The sequence below is a fragment of the Amphiprion ocellaris genome, chromosome 1 (genome assembly GCF_022539595.1).
Source record: "Amphiprion ocellaris isolate individual 3 ecotype Okinawa chromosome 1, ASM2253959v1, whole genome shotgun sequence".
NCBI classification, from domain to species: Eukaryota; Metazoa; Chordata; class Actinopteri; family Pomacentridae; genus Amphiprion; species Amphiprion ocellaris.
Window position 1 is genome coordinate 13,348,494 of NC_072766.1, and position 15,892 is coordinate 13,364,385.

General features: G+C 37.6%; 1 long non-coding RNA gene across 1 annotated transcript; it reads left to right on the forward strand.

The window, feature by feature from the left end:
- The first annotated feature begins 4,431 nt into the window (after positions 1 to 4,431).
- Positions 4,432 to 8,700, forward strand: LOC129348627 (uncharacterized). Its single transcript, XR_008601251.1, has 3 exons — positions 4,432 to 4,482; positions 5,212 to 5,353; positions 6,340 to 8,700. It is a non-coding gene; the product is annotated as an uncharacterized LOC129348627 (long non-coding RNA).
- Positions 8,701 to 15,892: the final 7,192 nt, after the last annotated feature.

Sequence of the window (15,892 nt, forward strand, 5' to 3'; positions counted from 1 at the left end):
GGGTCCACTGTAAAAGCCCAGCCCCCTCTTAGTACTCTTCTTGACCATCCATCCAGATGTGATGTGTGGATTAGAAGCTTTTATCACACACAAACACTTATTACTGCTCTATGTTATGGCCGCAACCCCCAACATCAACATACACAGCTGTATAAGTTACAGAAAACCCACACCCACATGTCTCTTCTTGTGTGTGCTCTGGCTGTAACTACTGCTGATGGAAGTGAGGTTATGTCCTCAGTAGTAATTCTGGGAACTTTGTGAGTTTGTGACATAAGGAGTTTACCGTCTACGCTGACACAAATATTGCACATGTTGATTTCTTTAAAGCTGACACTGCTGTTAATTAATACTAAAAGGCTTCAAATGTTGTTGCTTTTAGGCAATTAACTGATCTGTAGCCAAAGACAGTTTAATACAGCAAAGAAAGGGGCTGAACATTAAATGAATTAAAAAGAAGGATTCTTTTTTTCTAAATTAGACATTAGTTGGTGGTTGGACCATGATTTCTTTCATGCGGAGTTTTGCTGGTTTAATTTTACATTACTCTGTGTCCTGTCTCTGACCCAGGCTGTTAAGAATCTAGTCTTTGATTACTTTAGTCATGTATTTGCTTATAATTTGCATAAGTGCAGTACTTAAACACAATTTGTACATACTAAAGTCTCTTTTTTTCCAACTATCATATAGCACTTTTTACTCATTTACACTTATTTGACAGCGATACTTAGTACTTAATTCGCAAATTTTAAGGTTTTACATGCAAAACCCTCTCATTTTTGATGCACTCGTACAAAGTACTTACTTACATTAGATCACTTTTAGTTTCTTTATTTTGAATGCAGGACTTAAATACTTACATTAAAATAAAAGTTAGAACATATAAAATAGAATATAAAAAAGTGTACATCAAAATGTTGCAAAATACAATACATTGCCACAGGTTAATATACTCAGTTGTATTACTGCACTGTAAAAAATTAAAATAACTGCAATGCACTGATTACTGGGACATCAAGTAAATCTGTGTAAAATAACAGAAATTAGCAATCTTATCAAAACAAAGTAATAACAGTCTCATAGATAATACACAGTGATGAAAACATTTATTCAGTAGGTTTATTGTGAAAACTTCTGTAATCATACAAGACGCGTCTCATTTAATAAGTACATCAATGCAAAATTACAGAACCAATGCTTCCTTCTGTTAATTGTCAGTATTGTCAATTTCAGGATCCATCCCTGATTCGTCTATTAAATAAAAAGGAACAATCTGTGAAATTACCTTGGATTTGCCTCCCTCTCTGTCTCTCTCTCTCTCTCTCTCTCTGTGTGTATATATATATATATATATATATATATATATATATATATATATATATATATATATATATATATATATATATATATATATATATATATATACACACTTGTAAAGAACATAATGTCATGGCTCTCTTGAGTTTCCAGTTATTTCTACAACTCTGGTTTTTCTCTGATAGAGTGATTGGAACAGACACTTCTTTGTCACAAAAAACCATTCATGAAGTTTGGTTATTTTATGACTTCATTATGGGTTAACAGAAGAAGTGACCAAATCTGCTGGGTCATAAATAGACATACAGCCACATGAATTAGCAATTTTGGTGACTTAGAAAGTTGTGTCAATGAAATGAGCTTCTTATCATGGCCTCTTAACTTCTTGTGAGTGATTATGAATGACTACAGCTGGGGACTTCTCTGAGGCCATTTAACCCTTTAAGACCCACCACTGTGCAAGTCCGCCAGGACATATTTTTACATTTTTACATGCTGTAGTGCCATTTTTTGGAGTATTTTTATTTGCTTTACATCAAAATAACCTTGATATCCCAAATTTTAATAATATGTATTGATTTATGTCTTAACTACTACAAAAAATTGTTAAAAGTGCAATAAACCTTAAAAAAATGAAAATCGTTTTTGTTTTTTTCACATGTATTTCAAAATACAGAAATTGCATAGCTGTATCCCTCAAATTTGTAAATGTAAAAAAGTTGCACAATATCCTTTAGAACCGCATGAAATTTATTTGGAGTCCGTACATAATTTGCTTTTTGAGATATGGTCGATTTTGTAACCTGTAAAAACTGAAAATAAACAAAACTGCAAAATTTGCAAAGAGACAACATCAACATCCAAACAAATCATTTACAATAGTGCAATCAAATTTCTAAGTGTGCCAGATACTGATGAACGCACATATTTTATGTACAAAACCATGGTCAGACCATAAAAAGTGCATTTGAAAATAAAAGAAAATCGTTTTTACTGAGTTGAATCAGAAACAGTATTTTGATGGTCTCCTGGTCCAAGTACTTGGACAGGTCTGATGGAGAAGGGCTGTCCACATATTCTGACAGAGGTGGCTGGACACCTGGCCTCCTTTTCGGCAGGCAGGAAATGTGGCAGAGAAGGTAAGCTGTCAGGTTCCTTCTCAGTTTTCCAGCCAGCTGTAGGGAGCGCCTCTGGCCCGGAGCGCTCGCTGGTGGAGCGGCTGCTGCAGCGTCTCCTGGCTGGAGGACGGTCTGTCCCTCTACCTCTCGCTGGGGTACCAGGACAGCAGGAGACCTCCATTCTCTCCTCTTCCTCCTTCTCCTCCTTCCCAACATTGTAAATGCTGCACACAGAAAAAATTACGTGGTACGTTAGCTGTGCGCCGCACATGACGTGTAAAAATGATGCGTATTTTGCGCGGAATGCTTTCGGCGGCGTTCCATGTATATTATACTTTCTTTACTTTTCTCCAACTCAAAACAAACAACTTCTCATGAATACAGACTTACATGTCACTGGAATGATCAATTCCTTCGATAAGATCCGCTTCATCCGCGCTGGTGGCAGAATCCGGGCCAGATGAGTGGCTGGACTCTTCATCCAACGCTGTAGTTTGCTGGAGAGCTTCGCGCCAGATGTAAATAGTTTGGCGCGACCAGGTTTTCGCGGCTCCTCAACTAATGTGTGGAAGTGTGTCAAAGGTGTGTGTGGTGGGTCCGTGTACGGATCTGGTAATTGGATTTTCCGTTCTGAAACTGGTATCGAAAAACAAAAAACGAGTGGTTATTTGATTTTCGTTTGAAAATACAAAAATTAAAATTGAAGTACAAGGCATTTTTCCTTTTCATTATCAAAAAGGGATATACGATTTTTTAAAAAAATGCTTTGATTTTCGTTTTATATTTAGAATAACAAGAAAGTAAAATCAGTAAGAGACAAACGAAAAAAAAGCCCGTTTTTTCATTTTCTGAGACCGGAAGTGGTCATCAGCAAGTGTGGAGCCAAACAACAACAACATTCTCAGAGGGCGGAGCCAGAGAGCAGTGATTGGTCAGACCATAGATAATATAGAAGACAGCGCACTAGCGTATAGAGTCTATGTATGTCTATGGTCGGCACGTCTGGTAGCATCTCTGGCTGCTGTTGATCTTGTTTTTGGAGTAAGACACGGTAAGAAGATAAATACTTCTAACCAGTAGCGTTGTTTAGTTGTACGTTAAGTCAGCGACTTGTGAAGAGTTGTGTTTTGTCGTGTTTGAGCAGTTGGTCCGGACGCGTTAGCTAGCTAAGCGGCTAAGTTAGCTAGCAGGCTAATTAACACAGGTGGCTAACTTACAGCTGAACACCTGTGTTAGTTGCTGCAGCAGCTGTCCGTCATTATTAGAATGAACTTCTCAACCTGTATTTCTCTGCTGTGTATTTTAGCTTTTAAAAAAGTTATTTTACTTTAAGCTTAACTGAAACCGGTTGAGCTGCACTGAATTTTAACATTCAGCTGGTTTGAATTAAACCGTGCTTAACATTGCACATTACCTCTCTGAATCACCATAATTTCATTAAATTCCTTCTCTCTTCCACTGCTCAAGTTAAATCCAGTATATAAAGTGACATTAATAGTGAATAAACTAACAACCAGCCATTGTATTTATTTATTACTGCATGTATTTGTAGTAAAACATGAGTTGAAACATCCTACTTTTGGATCTAGAACTGCACAAGCCGTTCATTTTCAGTCACCTGACGAGTTAAACTCCCCTTTTTATGTGAGGTTGAAGCAGAAAGTCTGAATTAACAAAGAAAGTTGTTTATAATTTGCGATACCTGTTATCTCTGACTGAGGCTTTAGTTTTTGTTGAGCTGATTTACACGTAGAAACTTTGTTCAGGAAGATTTCTCAGTAGCCCAGAGGACAGGCTGCTTTTTACACAGCCTTGTAAGAGAATGTCTGTCAATGCTTTCAGCAGAATTTAGAAACACAACACTTCCTAAACAGATATTTTGAGGCTGTGAGGTTGAACGTTTGAGAGTATATCAGTGTGTTTGTTTGTGATCTTTCTGTTTCTGGGTGGAAGCTGAATTAGTGAGGAAGACTCCTGCTCCTGTCATCTCTAAGGTCCTCACACATCTTTACCTGCACATGAGGAAAATCACTCCTGTAGAATGCAGGTATGTTTGTCATTATTATAAAAAGATGTTGCCTGGTGACCTGTCAGAAACCCATCATACAGAGTCAGCCAAAATATTGTTCACACACATCAGGAAAAGAAAAACTTGCATAAATATTTCAATACCAAATTTATTCAAACATCACAAGATTAATAAAAGTTATCTTTGGCCTCTACAATTACAAGAGGAGCTCAAAGTGGTGGCCACTGTCTTCCAGACATTTCTGTTGTGTTGTAGATGTCACTTGTTGATGCTCCATTCATGAGGGTGATGCCATCTGTTGGGAAAACATCGTACAACAGGACACAGAGTTATCGTGATTTGATCAAACTTAGAAAGAGGAATCTATATGTATAGAAGTACTTATACAAATGAAATATTTATAAAAGTTTTTCTTTTCCTGATGTGTGTACATTATTTTGGCTGACTCTGAACTTAATGAGAACAAAACTGTCATTTAATTGTTGCTCTGAAAGCTTCTTTAGTGAAAACCAGCTGGTGTTCTGCTTTGAAACAAACTGCTGTTGAGGTCTGTGTTTTTAGGTTTAACCCCACAGTTTCTGAATGAACTGATAGTTTGTTTTTTTTTCCTGATCAATGTGGACGTTATAATTGATGGTAACATTTACTGATCATATAATCAGCATGACAATATAACAGTATAACATTCTGACCACCTGACTAATACTGTGTTGGTCCCTTTATGCTGCTAAAACTCCTCTGACCCAGTGGTTCATCAGAACCTCTGGGGATGTCCTGTGGATTCTGTGGATCCTGTGGGTTGCAGGGTGGGTCCTACCTAGACCAGGCTGATCCTGGACCATCCCACAGATGCTCCATCAGATCTGGATGTGGGGAGTGTGGAACCCAGGTGAACAGCTTAGCTCTGTCGTGTTCCTCGGACCACTCCTGAGCAGTTTTAATTTGTCCTGCTGAGGGTGGCAGCTGGCATCAAGGACTGCTGTTGCCATGGAGACTAGGGGGTTGTTTGTCCTGCAGTGTTTAAGTGGTGGTACATGTCAAACATCCACATGAACGTCAAGGTTTCCCAGCAGAACGTTGCATTAGAACAAGATGATGGATGTTGTTCTCTTCAGCTGTCAGTGGTCAGAATGTTGTGGCTGATCGGTGGATCTGTCTGCCTTTACTCTGACATCCAGAGTTATACAAAAGTGTAGTATGTGTGCAGTGCAGAAGAGATTTACTTTATTGTACGCAGTTTTTGCTTTTTTGTTTTTTAAGGGAGAGCATTTTTTTTATCCACCTGAAGAAGACCTAATCTTGCCCTTTACAGGATAGTTAATAATTAATACGGCTTCCATAGTGGTCCCATCAGAGAAAATCATATCCATATACAGATTTTTATTAATTCCAGGGCTGGTTCAGTAAAGATTATAATAATAACTACATCAGATAATTCTTGGTCGCAGTTGGAATTTTGCAGCCTGAGAGATGATTGAGAAGGTTTGCAGTTCTTGTTTTAGCAAAATATGTTATAATAGAAGATCTTTATTGTCATTGTACATGAAATTATCTGCAAACCAGCAAAGTGCATCAGTCTGAGGTATCTAAAAATAAATAAGTAAAGAAAAATGCTTCTAAAGCCAATAATAAACAGAATTTTGTGAGGGAATATTCTAAAAAGGAAAGAAAAGCTCCATTCTTACTCCTCTCAGGATAAACTGTCATTAAAATTGACTTTAAATTTAGCTTCAACACGAGATAAAAACATTTACTTTCATTACTGATATTGTCAAGTTTTAATAAAGTTCATGCTACTTTTATAAAATGATGAAAGTGAATAAATAGTATTTCTGTGATCTGTGTTTGATTTCTGTCTTTTCTCCTGTCATCCAGATGTTCAGAGGGAGATGATGCCACATCTGGTCCAGCTGATGGAAGGTCTTGAAGTTCTCTGACTGGCCTGGACTGAAGATGGTCGTCTCACTGGATTTAAGGTTCAGATGCTCAGTAACAAACTCCACCAATGAGCCAACAGGGAAGCTTTAGGTTTATTAAATGTTGCTATGAAGGTATCACTGTTTTTCTTTGTGAATGCAATGTGCTCCAACTGAAACTTGAATTAGAACTTAGAAGTAAATCCTTCCATCTGAAAGGATTTAGTTGCATTAATAACCTCATAACATTCTAATTTTTCTTCCAGTCTTGGTTGGAAATAGAATCTCTGTATTGATTCAGGTAAAAACTGAACTTCACAGCATGTTGAAGCAAAACAACCAGATGAAAACTGTGATGGTGTTGGATTGTCAGACTGTAATGTTGCAGCTCAAAGCAGCTTTTCTAGCTCAGTTCATTGTGACATTCAGCTATGAATCAACACAGCAGATGGTGATCCATGCTGTGGAAGTCTCACATCTCCTGATTTAATGGAGCTGCTTTGCACTTTTTACACTGTTTATTCACCAACACTTTATTTAATAAAAGTCTCATCTAGTTTTTATGAGGAATGTGATGTTTTAATTTCTCTGTGAATAACTGCAGTCTAATGCAACAGCTGGAGTTGTAACATCTGTCCTGATATTGATCATGAAGTATTGATCAGAATACTTATGGTCAGCAGTCATCCCTGAAGTTTTACATTAAAATCTTTACTTGTGTTGTGAACTTTGGTAAGAAGCAGAAACATTAGCGTTGCCATGGATACATGAGTGTTAAATTCTGTCCATGTTTCCATTTTGGGAAATTCAGTCCAGTTCCAGAATGTGGAGGAATTTAGTTTCAATCACAGACAACAAATATTATCTGAAAGTCGGGTTATTGTTGTTTATCAGCACAATACAAAAAGATTAATGTTAGAAATATTCCAGTTAAGACTCTAGAATATCATGATTTATGTAAATTTACCTCAATAATATGAATGTTCAGGTTAAGATTGTACAGTGATATTTATTATGTAAGTTTATCTTATTAAAGTTTATGACTGCACTAAAATATTATTTAAATTGACATCATTATTATAATATTTAGGGTCAGACCCTACAGTATTGAGATAAAGAAATCAAATATTCTATAAAATGTAAATACACTGAACTCATCTGGATATATTTTAGTGAGACGCTACAATATTATTTGACACAAATCTATCTAAATCAAAATTTTAATCATTTTCACGCCAAACATTTACTGAACTGATTTAAATATTAAAATCGCTCCTTTCTAATCCTCTGCTGTACGTTCAAACCTGAGGCCTTAAATAGAAACACACAAGTATCTGATTGAAGGAACTTCTGCAGAGTCCTGGTTCCAGAACATGATGATAGAATTATAGACAAACTTTATCAAAAGCTGCCTGAGAGTTTACAGGTTTTTATGTTAAATTTCTTCAGTAATTTAATGAGAGTTATCAGCAAAAATCAAGTGTTCATTTGATGAACTTCATTTCCTAAAACATCCAGAATTGGAGCTCATATCTTTGGCAGCTGTAAAGTTTCTGCTCCTTCAAAGTTCACAACACAATGAATGAATTCCTAAAAAACTCTCAATGCTGAAGCAGTGACCAGTTTTTCAGTTTCTTCTCTGGAGATGCACAATGAGGGACGTCTGCAGAGACTGAGAAAGAGTCTCACCACATCCTGACATGAGGAAAAAGACTTTATTGAAGACTACAATGAGAAAAACTATCAGACAGCAGACGGCATGCATTCAAGGTGAGCTCTGAACATTTGATCTGGAACAGGAATTCAATAACGGCAGCATGAGCTTCATTTCAGTCTGTAGCTGCTGAATTCATGGATAAATCATCTGGCACTAGAGAGGAAGACCATCAAACATCCATGTCAGCTGATGGAGGTCCAAGAGTCTCACCGAACAACCAACCTACAGAGTGAAGACCTCGAATCTGATTGGACGGCCTCCTATTCAGCCACATGTGTGAACAAATACCTCTAAGTTGATTTGTTTTCTAAAATAAATCTAGTTTGAGTCCTAATCTATGCCTGTGTGTTTGCTTCTTTACACTGCTGTTAACAGTTTAGGCTGTTAGATTGTTCCAGATAAGACAAGTAAAAGATTCTTCAGAGCCGTTCTACCACGAGCCTGACAGGAAGAACTCCAACAGCTACTGAATGTTCCTGTGGTTCCCTCAAGGCTACAGGAGGAGCCCTACGAGGACGAGCCGGTCCACCTGATGGTGGCCAGTCGCTGCGGTTCAAAGCCAACACCGACTACGTGGACTTCTACTGGACCACACGGAGGCCTTCAAACTGGACCGAGTTCACCGACTCCCCGACTCGTGGGTCTGAGGACGCCGCCGAGCCTCGGTCCAGCCGGCCTCCTGTCTGTGGGTGTTTGAGTGCTGAGAGGTTTGTGGATGGATGTGAACATGTCTGTGATTAAACAGCAGCTTTTGACTCAGTAACGCTGGGAAAAACCAAGAGCTCCTTTATTTGTGACTTCCACTAAAAAATACTGATGAAAATAAGTTTGTCAGGGTTCTGACTGATGGCAGATTATTAAATAATGAAAATAATCATTTAAATATTCCTTTAAACAATCCTTTTAGGTCTACATTTCCTTTACACTGACTTCTCTCTTTTTTTCTCCCACCAGGGGAAATTCTGATTTTTGCATATCTCCCCAACTGGGGGAGTCAGAGCGACGGGTCAGTCATGGTACAGCGCCCCTGGAGCAGGACGGGTTAAGGGCCTTGCGGCCCAGTGGCCGCATTGGGGCTTGAACCTCTGACCTTCTGATCAGTAGTCCAGAGACTTAACCGTTGCGCCACCACTGCCCCAAGCGAGCAGGAATTGAACCTGGGCCGCTGCGTCGGGGACAAGCCCCGGTACATGGGTCCCCCGCTTAACGCGCTGAGCTATACGGGCGCCCCATTCTTGATATATGTACAAGTATTTTGGGTGGAATATACCATTAAGCCTAATGTTCAAGGGTTTTTCTGGGAATATACCATTAAACCAACCTTTCAGGTAAATGTTGGGTAGAATATACCATCAGATAAACCTTTTAGGTCTACATTGGAAGATTTTAGAGTAGAATATTACTCCAAATCATCCTTTTGGTCTACATTTAAGGTGGAATACTCCTTTACACCAAGATTTTTTGGTCAAAGATTTTGGATGGAATACTCGGCTAAACCAACATTTTAGGTGCATGTCCAAGGATTTTTGGTGGAATGTTCCTTTAAAGTGGATGTTTGAGGACCTTGTAGGTGGAATACTTCCTGAAACCAACCTTTTAGGTCAACATTCAAAGATTTAAGGTGGAATATTCCTTTAAACCAACCTAAATTTCATGTTTTGATCATTATCAAGTGAGAAACCTCAATCCAGACTCCTCATAATGACGTTTGAGATTTATGCTGCTGTTATTTGTTTAGTCCAGACTAAATGACAGAAATCCACAACTGTAATTTTATTTCAGGACTCGGTTATTAAATGTCAAAACAATCCATGTGACTCTAAAAACTCAACAGCTTTACAAACTCTAAGATTAAACTTTCCACAAGGATCCCAAATAAGTTGGACTTCTACATGAGAGCTTTAATTATTCTTCATCTACTTCCTGAAAAGTTTGGTCAATAAAAAAGACAAAAACTAGTATTTTCAGCTGAACTAACGACAGACTTTGTGATTTTTCTGCTCACATGTTGTGTTGTTGTAAACTTCCTCTTTCAAATAAATACCCGCCTAACCCCCTGGAAACCAGCGTTTGTCCTGTTTTTGTGTTGCTCCTCGGCGACCCTAGACAGCCAGGTCGTAGTGTTTTTTGAGCAACACACCATACTATGACGTTTTTACAGTGATGGTTCTACTATGGAACCAGTTTGACATGTTCAGGCGTTCTTTGTGTGAAAACTCAGAGATTTCAGGTATCAGAAGGTGGTTTTCAACTTTCTTTGTTAACTTTCTGCTTCAACTTTAAATTAAATTTCCTTCACTAACCCAGCCCTCTGGACTTCCAGGAAGCTGTGTTCCTATTGGCTGTCCAGGTGGCTGCTTGGTGTTATCAGGAACACCTGAGCAGCTCAGTGTCTTCCTGCTTTATTTAGCTGCAGACAAACATTTCCTCTGCTTCTATTCACCACTGAACCGGGTTTGGCTCCATTGCTTTAGTTTGTTCTTTAGGCGTTGGCTTGCAGCTTCCAGCAGTAAAATCGTCTTTAATGTGTTTCTTGGTGTGTTTTAGGGCTTTGTACTGGATAGTTGTCTTGGTAAATGTGGTTCTTTAGCCACAGTTAGCACATGGTGCTAATGTGTGCAGTGATTAGTGGATTTGGTGCAGCTGAGTTGTGTCTTTATCTTGGCTGTAGTGAGTCTTTAGAGGTTTTTGGTCAGACACATTCTGTATTCTTGTTTGAGAACCATCGTTGGTTGTCCAGAAGGTAAGAGTTCCTGTCCTGATTCTCTGTTCTCAGAGGTTCTCTGGTAGGCTGCAGGAGACTTTAGTGTTTGGGTTGTGCTAGTTTGGTTTTTGTACGGTTTCATTTGGACGACTATCTTGAGGCCCCTCCATGTGGTTTAGTGAGGTTTTCTGGAACAGTTCTACAAAGCAACCTGCAGCAGAAGAGACTTTGAGAGTTTTTAGGAAGTTCTGGAGACCAGACTTTAGAGCAGCAGAAACATTTATCAGCAGTTTGAGCAGGAGAAGGTGAGCTTCAGAGTAGAAATGAGACGGAAACCTTCTTGACCCATGTGGTGAGGTCCTATACCAAGAGTTTGAGCAGGTTGTGAAGAGTCTGTAGTTCTTTGGTCTGAAAGCACAAGAAGAGTTGACTCATTAAAGGAGAAAACAGGAGATATTGTTGGTTCTTCTGTCGCTCTGCAGTTTTCTTAGACTGAATATCAAGTTTATATTTTAAATGATTTCCCATGTGAGCCCAAGAAGACATCAATAAACTCCCTCCATCCCCTGGACACAACAGATTTTATGACCATGTTAAATCTTTTTTTTTTTTTTTTTTTTTTTTTAATGTTTTTGAGTTTTAATCATAGTTTTAGCATAGTTTTTTCTCTTTGCTTGTTTAGTTTTGTAATCTGTGTGAAAGGTGCTAAACAAATAAAGTTGAATTGATAAACTGAATAATTGACTAACTCATGATTGTGACAACAGAAGTATTTTCATTGAGATTTAAGGGTTTGTTTCATTTCTAAGCTTGGGGTTAAAATCTTGACAGAAAAAAAGATTAAAGAAATAAACTCAAATCAAATGAGAAAAATATTTAATATAATAAAACTTTTACAAAGAAAATTAAACATTAAATACAATTAAATTATATTAGACAAAATATTTAATTAGATAATGAAAGAGAAGATACAAAGCATGTAATTATGAAATTAAACAAAATTTTTTAAACAAAATATAAACATTAAGGATGAAATGTTTTAGATAATTAAACATTTAAAAAATACAATTAAACAAGAATATTACACATTTAGAAAAATACAAAACATTTAATTAGATTATTAAACCTTTAAAAGTCAAAACATTTAATTAAAAAAAATTAATGTTTAATTAGAAAATTAAATCTTAAAGACAATGAAACTTTAAATAGGAATTAAACAGAAAATACACTGAAGCATTAAAAAAGAAAATTAAACATTAAAAGGTGGTAAAACATTTAAAAAGAAAAACCTTAAAGATTTAATCAAAAAATTAAACACTGGGAAAGAAAAGGAAATTTTTCAAACAAACAAGCTGATAAAACATTTGAAAAAACAATTAAACATTAAAAAGACAAAACATTTCGAAATCAGATCAGACATTAGAACAGAATAAAAGGTGAGAAAAGAGCAAAACTAAATATTTAAGAAGAATCAGACTAAAGATAAAACCTTTGAAAGGGCACCAGTTAGACGAGAAGATCAAATTAAACAGAAGAAACAATAAAAGGATCAAAAAGAGCAAAAATAGATAAAAGCTTTAAAGCGTTTTCTAGTCTGAAATGAAAACATCAAGTTGTTTCTTCAAACATTTCCTCTTTCTATGTTCTTGGTTTGATTGTGGACAGATTTACTAAGAACTCATTTCAGAAAACTGATTTCCAGATAAAGTCTACTAGTAGTTGAAGGCATTGATCAAACTAATGTTACCTTCTGATCTCCACAAACTTTACTGTTCAGTGAAGAGAATCAAAGTTTGTTGAGGATTTCTAAAGAACCCACAGGTGAAGGTCTGAGAAGAACTCAGATGGATGGTCTAAATGTGAAATCAAGACTCATGGTCACAAGTTTTAAGGCTTCTGTTAACCAGAAAGTTCAAACTAACAGAGAAGTACTGAGAAACTTTTAAAACTTCAGTCCTCAGACTGTCTGAAGGTTCAAACTAACAGAGAACTACTCAAGAACTTTGAGGATATCAGTCCTTGGACTGTCTGAAAGTTCAATCTAACAGAGAACTACTGTGGGACTTAGAAAATTTCAGTCCTCAGACTGTCTGAAGGTTCAAACTAACAGAGAACTACTCAGGAATTTAGAAGATATCAGTCCTTGGGCTGTCTGAAAGTTCAATCTAACAGAGAACTACTGTGGGACTTAGAAAATTTCAGCCCTCAGACTGTGTGAAAGCTCAGGTCCTGAGGACTCGGGAGGTGTGGAGGCTTGGAAAGTCTTGGAACTGAGGGTTCAACCCTCCAGCACAAAGGCTGAAGTCCAACCTCCTGAGAAAAACGGTCGAGGCGAGACTCGAGTTAAAAAAAAAACTCGAAAATGGCAAAAAATAGATGATAAATGCGCAAAAAAAAGAAGAATTAGTATCTGAGCGAGTAGCTCAGGGGGATAAGAAGAGTGACTACAGAGTGGAAGGTCGCAGGTTCAAGACCCACCACTGGCAATTTTCTTTCTTTGTCTTTGTCAGGATTTTGATAAAACTTAAGAAGGGTCTGGTCTTGAACCAGCGACCTGCAGCTCCATAGGCAAATCCTTAACTCACTGAGCTACAGATCAGATAAAAAGAAATAAATTCGTCGTCCCTTTGGCATCGTAGTTCCTGAAGTGACCACATGGGTGGAGCCAAGGCGGAGTCTGGGTGGAGTCAGGGCGGAGAGTAGGCGGGGAGGTGGGTGGCGGCCTCCCCCCCTCTACTCCCCCACCTCTCCCCACCACCCACCACACCTTCCCCCGCCCGACGAGTTCTTCGAGTCTCCACGAGTTCTTCGAGTCTCCACGGGTTTTCCTGAGTTTCTGGAGTTTCCACGAGGTCGGAGGCAGAACAAGCTGCCATGAAGAGATGTTGAAGTCGGCCAGGATGGAGTGACTTTTTACAGCGACTAGAAGGAAGACGCCTAGAAGAGCAGGTCTTTAACCACCATCCATAAAATCCATGGAGTCGGCTCCAGAGAAATGAAGGGAGGTCAACTTTTATCAACCTTCATCCAGATGTTCAACTTGATATCTTTACTTTGACATTTTTAGCACCACAAACCTTTAGTATCACACTTTTTTTTAATCATTTATTAGGATTTTAATGGAATCCACCAGCAGATTTTGTTTTTGTTGACAAACTTTATTCTTGTCGTCGTGGGACTGCAGTATTTAAAACTGTTCCTTCTATTTGACCTCATGTTTATTAGTTTTAGTTTAGAAAGTTGTTTTAGTTGCCCATTAGTCTTAAAAACTAAATAATAAATTGGATTAGTCAAGAGGTTTAAATTTCTTACTTTGTCATATTTTAAATATGACAAAAAATATAAAAATAAAGTGTTTTGAGACAATTTGACCTGTAATTGGCGTTATATAAATAAAATTGAATTAAAATTGTATGTATCTTGTAATGTTGGAGTAATTCAGCCATATATGTTGGAAAACACATTTTCTTTGTCCATTAATCTGTTGATTGTTTTCTCCAGTAATTCATTTCTTGTTTTGGTTTCATAAAATGTCAAACCCAAATATATTCAGTTTACTGTCATAAAAACCAAAAAGATTTACATTCATGATGCAGGAATCAGGCAGTTTTTCACTTTATATCTTAGTTTAGTCAGAAAGATAGTTGATAATGTGTGAATTGTTGCAGCTTGTGAGCCGTAGATGGTTTTAATCTTTGGGGTCGAGTGCCAAAAAACATTTAGAAACAAACAATCAGCAAAGTACTCAAAGATTTGAACATCATTTGCATGACAACGTCAAATTAAAGGACATTTATTTCCACGTAAATGTGTGATATTCATCCTCTGGAGCTTCGCTTCACATCGTCTTCCACCTGGACTGGTTTGGTCGGGAGCATGTGCAACAAACATTTTAAAAACTGCACTTTAACATCAATGAATGACACTGAAGCTTAATCTCTATATAAATGAGACTGAGTCTGGATGTGCTGCTCTTTCATTAACTCCTAAGTTTAGGGAAAGTCAAAACAAAAGAGGACAGTTCAGATAAGACTTGAGAATGAGCTTATTTTTGAACAAACATCTCAGACTTTCTGAGCTTCAGCAAATCTAGCAAGATATTTTAACAAGCAACTCAAGAGATCCAGAAGTTGGAGAGAGTTAGCTTTAGCTTAGCCAAAGAACATGTGGGACGCTAACCTAGCAAACATTTCAGACTTTTCTCTGTGAAATTCTGAGAAATAATTGACTATTTAATGACAGAGCTACACATCTTAACTCAGTCCTCATTAATACAGACTCTAAATCAGTGTCATTCCATCCATTTTAAAGTGCAGTTACCCAAAATGTTTGTTGCATGTGCTCCAACAAAACCTGTCCAGGTAGAAGGCCACTTTGACAAACAGGAAGTGGACGATTCCAAGCAGATTTATAGAAGGGGGAACCAGGACTGTACTAAGTGTGGGCGAGTATAGAGGGGTGTTTTATGGGTTTTTAAGGCTGATAACTATTATTGAGACATTTCGAGTAGATACTCATTTGCAGTAAATGAAAGTATTTAATATCTTGAAGTTAATTTAAAAGAACACAAACTCTAACAGAAAACTTTTGTGATACGTTTTTGTTTTGTTTACAGATGTTAAGTTAAAGGAGTTTTTATTCGTGACGGATAACCAATCAAATCACTCCAGAAGACAGAGCGACCACAGGTAGATTAAGGTTCAGAGCCAAAGTAGCACCATTTTTAAATTGTATTTATGACCGTAAATCAGTAAAAAATAAAATACTGATAATCAGTAAATCAGTCAGCCACAATTACTACAATTCTACAATGTATGTCTCTTTCCTTTGACTTGTTATTTGTACAATATACGATGTATATGATGGCGTTTTTTCATACCAAAGGCTATACTATGATGTTTTCTAAGAGACATACGATGCTACTCTGTTTGTCCTGGTCCCTGGGCTGCTGCACTCCTCCTCTGTTGTTTTCTGGATTGTACTCAGCCTGCATGCCTTCGTCCACCCGGCCTCCGTTGACTCGTCCCGCCTGCCGTCTCTGGGAGCTGAAGCTGGATTGGAACAGACCAAAGTACAGTCCAATCACGATGC